Source organism: Macaca nemestrina, chromosome 2 (genome assembly GCF_043159975.1).
Source record: "Macaca nemestrina isolate mMacNem1 chromosome 2, mMacNem.hap1, whole genome shotgun sequence".
NCBI lineage: Eukaryota > Metazoa > Chordata > Mammalia > Primates > Cercopithecidae > Macaca > Macaca nemestrina.
The window spans coordinates 178705345-178715067 of record NC_092126.1 but is presented as its reverse complement, the minus strand read 5'-3'; the positions used below and the strand labels follow the sequence as shown (position 1 = coordinate 178715067).

Below are 9723 nucleotides of genomic sequence, written 5' to 3'. Positions count from 1 at the left end.
CAGTATGATTCATTTTATATGAAATGTCCAGAATAGGCAATTCCATAGAGATAGAAAGTAAATTGGTGATTTCTAGTGGCTGGAAGAAGAGGAAAAGGAAGAATGACAGCTGATGGGTAAGAAGCCTCTTTGGGGATGATGAAATGTTCTGAAATTAAGAGAGTGGTGCTGTCTATGGAACTTTGTGGAAAAAAAATCCCTGAATTTTACGTAATAAAAAGGTGAATTTTATGATATGTGAATTATTCCTCAGTAACACTGTTTTGTTTTGTTTTGTTTGTTTGTTTTTGAGATGGAGTCTCACTCTGTTGACCAGACTAGAGTGCAGTGACACGATCTTGGCTCACTGCAACCTCTGCCTCCCAGGTTCAAGTGATTCCCCTGCCTCAGCCTCCAGAATAGCTGGAATTACAGGTGTCCACCACCATGCCTGGCTAATTTTTGTATTTTTAGTAAAGATGGGATTTCTCCATATTTGTCAGGCTGGTCTTGAACTCCTAACCTAGTGATCTGCCTGCCTCAGCCTCTCAAAGTGCTGGGATTATAGGCATGAGTCACCACGCCCGGACTTGTTTTTTGTTTTTTTTTTTTTAAGTCCAGAAAGAAATGATGAGATGAAAGAATCTCGTCTTGATCTGGACATTACATAAATATCAAGCAAAATAATTTTTAAATGAGGATTCTTTCTCTAGATTGCTGAAAATAATACATAGCTTCCTGACAGTGGCAGAGACTGTTGACTAGTCAATAACCTAATTTCTTCTTATTTTAGAATTAAAAAAAGCACAATTATGATTTGTGACCATATGAGTGAGCTCTGACTAGTCATAGAAAGGAAAGTCCTAGTGAAGTATACTTTTTTCCACTCTGGCCCAGACAAACCTCTCATGTAAGACCTTCATAATCTTTACTATTCATCGGCTTAATGGAGACAAGCAAAAAGAAAGCCATGTGGTGAAGGCAGCATCGTTACAGTAAAAGTGGCTGACGTAACAAAACTGTTACAAGAGAGTCTCTCAGAAAATCCCTAGCGTCACTCTAATATTTAAATAAGCTAAAACTAAACTTTTATTACATTTTCCCGCTAAGATATTGGAGTTTACCCATTACTCCAGATAGCACTATTTTTTGTTTGTTTTGTTCTGTTTTTCTATAAAACTATTCTTATTAGGGAGATTCCAAAATTAGTAAAACAATTACAGGAAAATCAGAATAATCAATCAGAAGCATTACATGGAGACAATTATTTTGCTTCAGGTAAAAGAGTTTGTATTCCAGAAAGAAAATGAGACTGACTCTTGAATAGTCATAAAAGTGTCTCCCAGCATTCACTATATAGAATATTAAAAAAAAAAAAAAATAGCAATTGACCATTTAGATGGCAAGTTTATCATTTTAACTTCTTAAAAACTTTTAAAATGAAATGTCTTATCACAATTAGTAGTAATATAAACTTCTATCACTTTAATTTTTTGGTAGGAGAAATTGCAAAACTCTAATGTGAAAATACTTGAAGCCAGTTTTACAATTTGCTTCTTCCTAAATTCTTTGTTCCAGTAAAACTTAAATATTTTATGTTTAGTTCTGTAAGTTCAACCTACAAAAAGCAAAGACAAATTGCTATACCTATTCCCTTCACACAGGTAATTTTCAAAATTACAATCCAATATATTTAATTATCTACAATTACTCTGAAATTGTTCTTAAAAAATAAAATGCATTATTGTAATAGGAAATCATACTTCAAATTTGAGAGAGGAAATTGCATTCAGAAATGTTTATCGTTTATGTTTGATTTGAGTACTAAACTGTTAACCCAAATTATACATTATATATCATAAAAATTGAGGTATAGCCTAATTCTATTCAATTGTTTTGGATGGTTATCATGAAAGCCTGTGATAGTTTTTTGCAGTCTCCGATAAAATATATCATTTTAATGGTGAATAAAAAAAATGTAGCAAGACCATTTTGATGCAGAGTTATTGATATTTTTTAAAAAATCAACATCAAACAAGTGTTTTTTTGTTTTGTTTTTTAGTTATTAAAATGTATACACATCAAACTTCCATGATCCACATCCCATTAGTGATTACTCCCTAACCCTAAGCCTTAAGGTTAAGACTTAAGTATTGACTTAGAGTGTGTTTAATGTTGAGCAGAAGGATAGGAATGGGATAAGGATGTTATTTATTCACATTACTTGTTAATAAAAATGCCAAAAAGTCTAGTAGCCCAATCACATCCATTAGCTCACCTTGGAGCCTCTACTTTCAAACTTATTCCAGGGAAGACCACTTTTCACCACGTTTACTCCTCATTCTTGATCGACTTCCCATATTTTCTTTTCTGAACTGCTATAAAAGCATCTTAATTTATTGTCTTGCTTCAATCTTACCTGCTGCAGCAAATCAACATGGAGGATCCTTTAAATACGTAAATTAATTCCAGTACCTTTAATACTCAAAAAAGTCCTCTGACTTCCCACAAACTTGAAAAGAAGTCCAAACTTGATCTTGATGAAGGCCTCACTGATGTTGAGAATAGAGTCACTGACTATACCTCTAACCACACCTTCTACGGCTCTTTCCCCTTCTTTATTCTAAAAGAGCCACAATGGCCTTCTTACTGTTTCTTTTTTTAAACTGCTTTATTGAAGCAAACATTACATACCATAAGATTTCATTCTTTCTTTTTTCTTTTTTTTCTTTTTTTTTTTTTTTTTTGAGACAGGGTCTCATCATTCCGTCACCCAGGCTGCAGTGCAGTGGTGCCAACATGGCTCACTGCACCCTCAACCCCCAGGGCTCGAGAAATCCTCCTGAATAGCTGGGACTATGGGTGCACGCCACCATGCCTGGCTAATTTTCTGATTTTTTGTTAAGATGAGGTCTCACTGTATTGCTTATGCTGCTCTTGAACTCCTGGGCTCGAGTGATCTTCCCACTTTGACCTCCCAATGTGCTGGGATTACGGGCATGAGCCATCATGCCCAGCCCATTCACTTTAAGTGTACATTTGTTTTAGCAAATTTATACTATTCTGCAAATATTAACTCTGTCTAGTCTTAGAACACTTCCTTTGTTTCAAAAAATTTATCTTGTGCTCTTTTCCAGTTAATTATTCTCCCATTGACAGTTCCAAGTGACTGCTGATATGCTTTCTACATCTCCAGTTTTCCCTTTTGCAGTAATTGAATATAACAGAATCATACAATACAAATAAGCTGTTTGTGTCTGGCTTCTTTCATTTCATATAATGTTTTTGAGGCCTGTCTATGCCGTAGCATATATGTCATTCATTCCATGTTACAGGCATGCTACATTTGTGTATCCAGTCACCACTTTATTGACCTTTGAATTTTCTCTTGTTATTGGCTATTTTGAATAATACTCCTATGAGCATTAATATCCAAGACTTAGTATGAACATATATTTACATTGTTCTTTGGTAGATTTTATTTCATGTTCAGTAAAGTTCCTAGCTATTAAATAGTTATGTGACATGTGTATTTAACTTTTTAAGAAACTGCCAAACTGCTTTTCAAAGCAGCTATGCCATTTCACATTCCCACCAGCAATATGCGAAGGTCCAGTTTCTCCACATTCATGCAACACTTGATACTGTCAGTTGTTTAAATTATAGTTATTCTAGTGAATGCATACGGTATTTCATTGTGGTTTAATTTATGTTTCTCTGATAATTACTCAAGCTTAAAATCTTTTTATGTATTCAGTTACCATTGGTAAAGTGTCTCAAATATTTTGCTCATTTTTTGAAAACTGGGTTGTTTGTCTTCTTGTTAGTAACTCGTACGTGCTCTTTGTATATTTTGAATATGTAGTTTTAAGCACATAAAATTTTGCAATTGTTTTCTGTTTATCTGTAGCTTCTCTTGATGTTCTTACATTTTATTAATTGCATTTTTTTTTTTTTTTTTACTTTGAAGAAGCCTTCACTACTTTTTGAAGAAACTGAATGAGCCTTAACTTCCTTACTCTTTGTTTTGCTGGAAATGCTCTGTCTCTGGCTCTCACTCCCTCATTTTCTTCACGTCTCAGCTCAAATGTCACTTTCTCAGAGAGTTCTTTATCTGATATGCTTTATTTTGTGGTCATTAGTGCTATCTAATAAACGCATTTTAGGCTTCCCCACTTCCTGGGGACCATGTGGTTGGGTACAGCATGCAACTATTTTTGGGCAATGAGTTACAAGCAGAAATGAGATGTGTCACATTTCCTGGTTCTAATCCCTCCAGAATTTTATTTTCCCTTATGCACAATAACAAACAACATTCAAGATGGTGCCTGCTCCTTCACCCTAGGTCTATGAGTAATTTCAGTAAGCAGAGCCTGGTGCTAACATACAATGTACATATGGTATAAACGGAAGAAAAAAAAAAAAAACACCTTTCTTTATAAAGACACTAAATTTCAGGTGTATTTGTTACCACAGTATGTTCTGATTGATATGCCTGCCTGAGGAACTTTCCTATGGAAATTCTCTATTCACTTACACTGACCTAGAATCTGACATATGTCTGCCTTGCCTTCCAGCACAGAAATTCTATTAAGGTATTAAGGTAGGGATATCGTTTGATTCACTGCTATATCTGTACACCTAAAACAGCCTTGCACATAATAAATACTTGTGAAATATATGTCAAATAAAAATATGGCCTAACATCAAGAAAAGTGTGCTAAATTGGACATATCAAAACAAAACATATCCTTTAAAACAACATCCAAGAATATTGCCAGATTTGATTTTCTTCTGATTATTTGCTCAAAGCAGCAAAGTTTGGATGTATCTAGAATTGGACTTCCATTGCTAAAAGTTTTTATCTTTGATAAAACTTATAAATAAAACACTAAATCAATGGAAAATTATTTAATTCCTCTAAGACTGCTACTCTAAGCATTCTATACATTGCTTGCTAAGTAGAAAACTTGGGCCAATGCTTCCAAATGTAAACACTTATTAGTCTTGCATTATGTTTTTATCAGCTCTCACCAAGGAATTATATTCTTAGCTAGACATGGCAAGGCATTATTTTATCTTGATGTGTCAGCATTTTTATTTATCTTTATTAAATATATTTATTTTTATTTATTTATATATATTTTTCTATTAAAATAAGTATTTTATTTATTATTTTATTTTATTTATTTCTTCATAGCCTGCTCACCCCCTCTGTGTCCCATATTAATTTCTAATAGATTGATCATGTCAACTACTTTTTTTCCCCTTCCATTATAAATGAGTGTCTTGACTAGACCAGAGAAGGAGCATAGAAGTTGCTGTTGGATGGAGTTAAGACCTCAACCTTATGTCTATTCCGACCATAGTCACATACAACCTTCCCTCCTCAGGACTGCACACTTTAAGCATAATCTTCCTGCACTGATCCCCTCCCATGAACCTTGGCTCACTTCCTCAGTTTCATCATCTATTGGCTCAAATTTGTCCTTCATTGCAGGTAATCCCTACTTACTCTATGTCAAATTTAAAACCATTCTCACTCTTGACAAAACTTAATACCATTTCCTTATTTTATTTTTCTCTTTAGCACTTATTTTTATTTTTCTCGTTACTATCTGGTGTGTTTTTTCTTGAATATTTAATTATTTATTCTATAATCACTGTGGAGGAAAAGATAACTGATTTTACAAATGTTTACATCTCTCTCTTTTTTGAACATTATGCCTATGTTGTTGCCTGGTGTATTGTGAAAAATGAATACATATTTGTTGAATGAATGGACCAACTTACTCTGATAAGGACTGGAAGTCTCCCTGAAGGAGTGGACAGAGAAGATGAAGACAAAAGACTTTTTACAATGATGTCCAGTTCTATACAAATATTTTTAATAGACGGGGATACCCTAACAGAGGAAAAATCGAATTTTATATTTAGCAAAAAGTCATCCTAGGGAAAGATACTATGACAAGGACTAAGAACATGATTCAGTGACAAAGACTGAGATTAGCCATCCGTGGTAGTTCTGCTTCAGCATAAAACCCACCTTTGGGTAACAGTAGTAGCTCATGGATATTGAAAGAGGTGCACCACACTTACAACACTTAGAGCGCTTATGAAGCTAAAGCCTCTCCCTCCCTTCATTAAAGCAACTATGAGCAAGTCAAGCCTCCATATCCATAGGTGGCATCTAGTATCAGTGACAGATGGCTGATTTTAAGCTCCGCCAGCACCAGCTCTGTAGAGATGCAACAGAACTATATTCCACCACTACTTGGGTTTTGCTTCATAAAGGAAGAAATGTTATGCCTTGTGTAAAATTGATATTGCAGAGTGCACACTTGACTAACTGTGAAAGTGACAGAAAAATTCACCATTGACTATTGGCATTCCGAAGCTCAAGTAATCTTACTGTGCAAGTCCCCACGGAAGAGTAATGAAAAAGGCAAGTTCTCCTTCCCACTTCTTATCTGTGACAACATAAATATACATGACTGAAACACAACAGTGGGTGTCTGGTTCCACTGGCACTGGGAATGGTTTCTTTCAAGATGTACACGTATGTACAATATATAAATATGGGTGGCAATTGGTAGTCTTGATGATGGAAACAACATTCTAGCTGAGGGAGCACTTCTGTGGAATGTTAGAGACTCCTAGTATGATTATCTACACTCAGAATCAGTGAACAACAATCAAAACAAAAAACGGCAGGCATTCAAGATTCTTGAAATTACTTGAGGAGAAAACTTCTTGAATAAAAATCAGTATCCCTTCAATCATGGAGAAAATGGCAAAAAACTTTTTATATTTGGACGTCAAAAATGTCGCCACCAACTGGTGAAATACAATAGAAATCACAACAAATTCTCAGAGATCTATGCTTGAAACCTCTCTCGCTCTCCCTGTGTATACACATATACGTATACACACACACACATATGTATATATACACACACACACATATGTATATATACACACACACATATGTATATATACACACACACACACATATGTATATATACACACACACACATGTATATATACACACACACATATGTATATATACACACACACACATATGTATATGTATATGTATACTTTTAGAGCTGGGATCTTGCTCTGTTGCTCAGGCTGGTCTTGAACTCTTGACCTCAAGTAAACCTCCTGCCTTGGCCTCCCAAAAGGGATTATAGGCATGAGCCATCACACCTGACCTACAGTTTATATTTTAAGCAGAGGGTTTTTATGAACTAACTTTTTATAACCTGGCTGCCATCAATGTTAACTTTCCACTGTACACATACAGACAATATAAAATTTTAAGACAGCATGCTCTTCAGTTTAGTACTGGAAAATGTATTTGTACTTATTATCTATTTTCTTCAAGAATGATTGCAAAATCTTGTCTGCTGTGGCATACGGAGTCATGGTAGGGGGCTTGAAAAATATCCTGAAGTTTTGGGTTGGAAAATTAAGACTTCCAGGCAAGTGCCATTATGTAGTCTTCCTCACTGGAGAGAAATTATTACTGTAATAGCTTCTATGCCACAGGCTATTAAATGATGTCACTAAGTGTTCCAGTCATCAAACTGTTTTCTGTCTTATCATTTAATTCTATATTTGTTAGTCTGAAATAGAAGAAGAGAAAGTAATATTATTACTTACCCCCCCTCAATTGGGATTTATCCCCCATGCTGAAATCTACATCACCACTATTAATGATTATACCAACACAGAGCTAAGTATAGTCAACTCAGAGTTTCCCTTATAGGTACTCTATCTTGAAGACAATCTAGTGTAAATTGTAACCGTTCAACCAACCTGATTATTTCTAGGGATACAGAGTTCATTTCCTATTTTTCCCTACCCTATTCTTGTATGTGCAAACTCTAGCCCCTTGAAAATGCATTCAGGAGTTAAAGTTACATGACATTGGAATAGGATTCAAATGCAGACCTCAGAAGACCTCAAACTCAAACGACTGAGTAAATCCAAAGGCGATTACAAAAAATCTGGAGTCTAAAATGCCAGAGGGAGATTTATGCAGTCACCATATCCAACTCACCTACAGGACAAGGAAAAAAAGGACTTCATAAAATTTTTCTAAAGATGCAAATAAAGTGAACACACTTTTTAAAAAAATTGTTATGAACTGAATCTTCAATGTGATTTTATTAAGAGACTGAACTACTGTTGTGTATAGGGATGATAATTATATCGAAGAAATCCGAAAAGGAAGAAATATGATTTCGAAACTTTAAAAAGAGCACAGAAAATATTGCAATGTTTTGTATTATATATTCTTTTTCTACACGGAAGTCAATAATCCAGAACTGGTGTTTTAAACCTGTCCTACACTACTACATTTTCATAAAAGAAATGTTTCTGTTAATATGTGATTAGACAATATAAACTTTCCCATTTACAGACTCTATAATACATTTTAATAGAAAGATGTAAATCTGACTGAAAAATGAGAACTCATGATTTTAAAAAATTCATGTTGTTTTTAAAAACCCTTCATCAAAAATTATTTGAAATGGAGAAATTTAAAACTATTTAAAATGTGTAGGTGTCCTCAGGTTTAAAAATGCATGTACATAATTTTTTTTTCTGTCAAGTAACCAATTATTCTGCTTTAAAGAAAGAGTGAAGAGGTTCAAATAATAGCTCACTTCACATAATTAAAAATAACCACATTTTACAACATATATATATACACACACACATATATATTTACACTTACTTAAATTTTAAGTATTATCTAAAACCTTATTCCCAGCTATTGTCATAGCAAATTGGACTCTCTGTACTCCTACAAATATTCACCATGTTGATAAGGAGAAGAGAAGGGGACATTACAAAGGTAAATATTAGGTGCCATAGTTCACACTTCCCTTTAAAAATAGAAATATGGAGGTGCAGCCAACATTAGAAGTCACCCAATGCCATCACTCATGAGTACTTAAGTAGGCACTTTCATGTGACATTAGCCCTCCTCTGTGGTTTAAATTCCATAGGATGATTACAGGAGAAGGGAGCCTATCAGCAAGCCAGATTGCTGCTTTCATCCCAGTTAGATTGCTGCTTTCATCCCCTCATTTCATAATAATCCACTATAATGAATTTGCAGTAAAGATTCATAATAGATGCATAGCAGCTGCCTTTTCAAACTTAAAAGCTCTCCTTTAAAAAAATTCTGCCCTATTAGATATGACAGAACTATGTATTTATAAAATATCACAAAACTGATTTATGGTTTGTATTAACAAAACAACAAATATTTCTACTCCTAAGATTTCAGCTAAAATATATATTTTTAAAAGGGTGAGAAAAGCCCTGAATCTGTGACTCTGATTCATTTAACATCAACTGATTTGAATGTGAAATTTTGAGACACATGTGTTGTTCATGAGATCTTCTGTTGTCTCAATATTTCACACGATCATGACTCTTTATCTTTGCCCATATAAAGCTAATTATAATTTCATGCTGACAGCTACAAAAAATAATTGATGTTACCTTTAAAGCTTTAAAATAGGTCTGAATTTTGATAATTCACACTGGGATCAATTTCTACAAGGAAATGTATTATGTCTGAAGCTTTTGAGACATTATGATATATAGAAATTACTATTTTTCTCAGTAATTTTCTCTAGAAATCATATAGATTATTGAATAGCATCAATGGAGGTAAAAGACAAGTTCTTAATCTTAAATCACTGATTTCTTTGTACTAAT

General features: G+C 34.1%; 1 long non-coding RNA gene across 2 annotated transcripts in view; it reads right to left on the bottom strand.

The window, feature by feature from the left end:
* Positions 1 to 7238: 7238 nt before the first annotated feature.
* The window catches only part of LOC139361801 (uncharacterized), a 39818-nt gene continuing 37333 nt past the window's right edge, over positions 7239 to 9723 (bottom strand). Inside the window, exon 4 of one of the 2 annotated variants that reach the window (XR_011619444.1) lies at positions 7239 to 7610. This is a non-coding gene — a long non-coding RNA (uncharacterized lncRNA). The remainder of the gene's footprint in view (positions 7611 to 9723) is intronic. The other variant, XR_011619443.1, reaches the window with a different exon arrangement.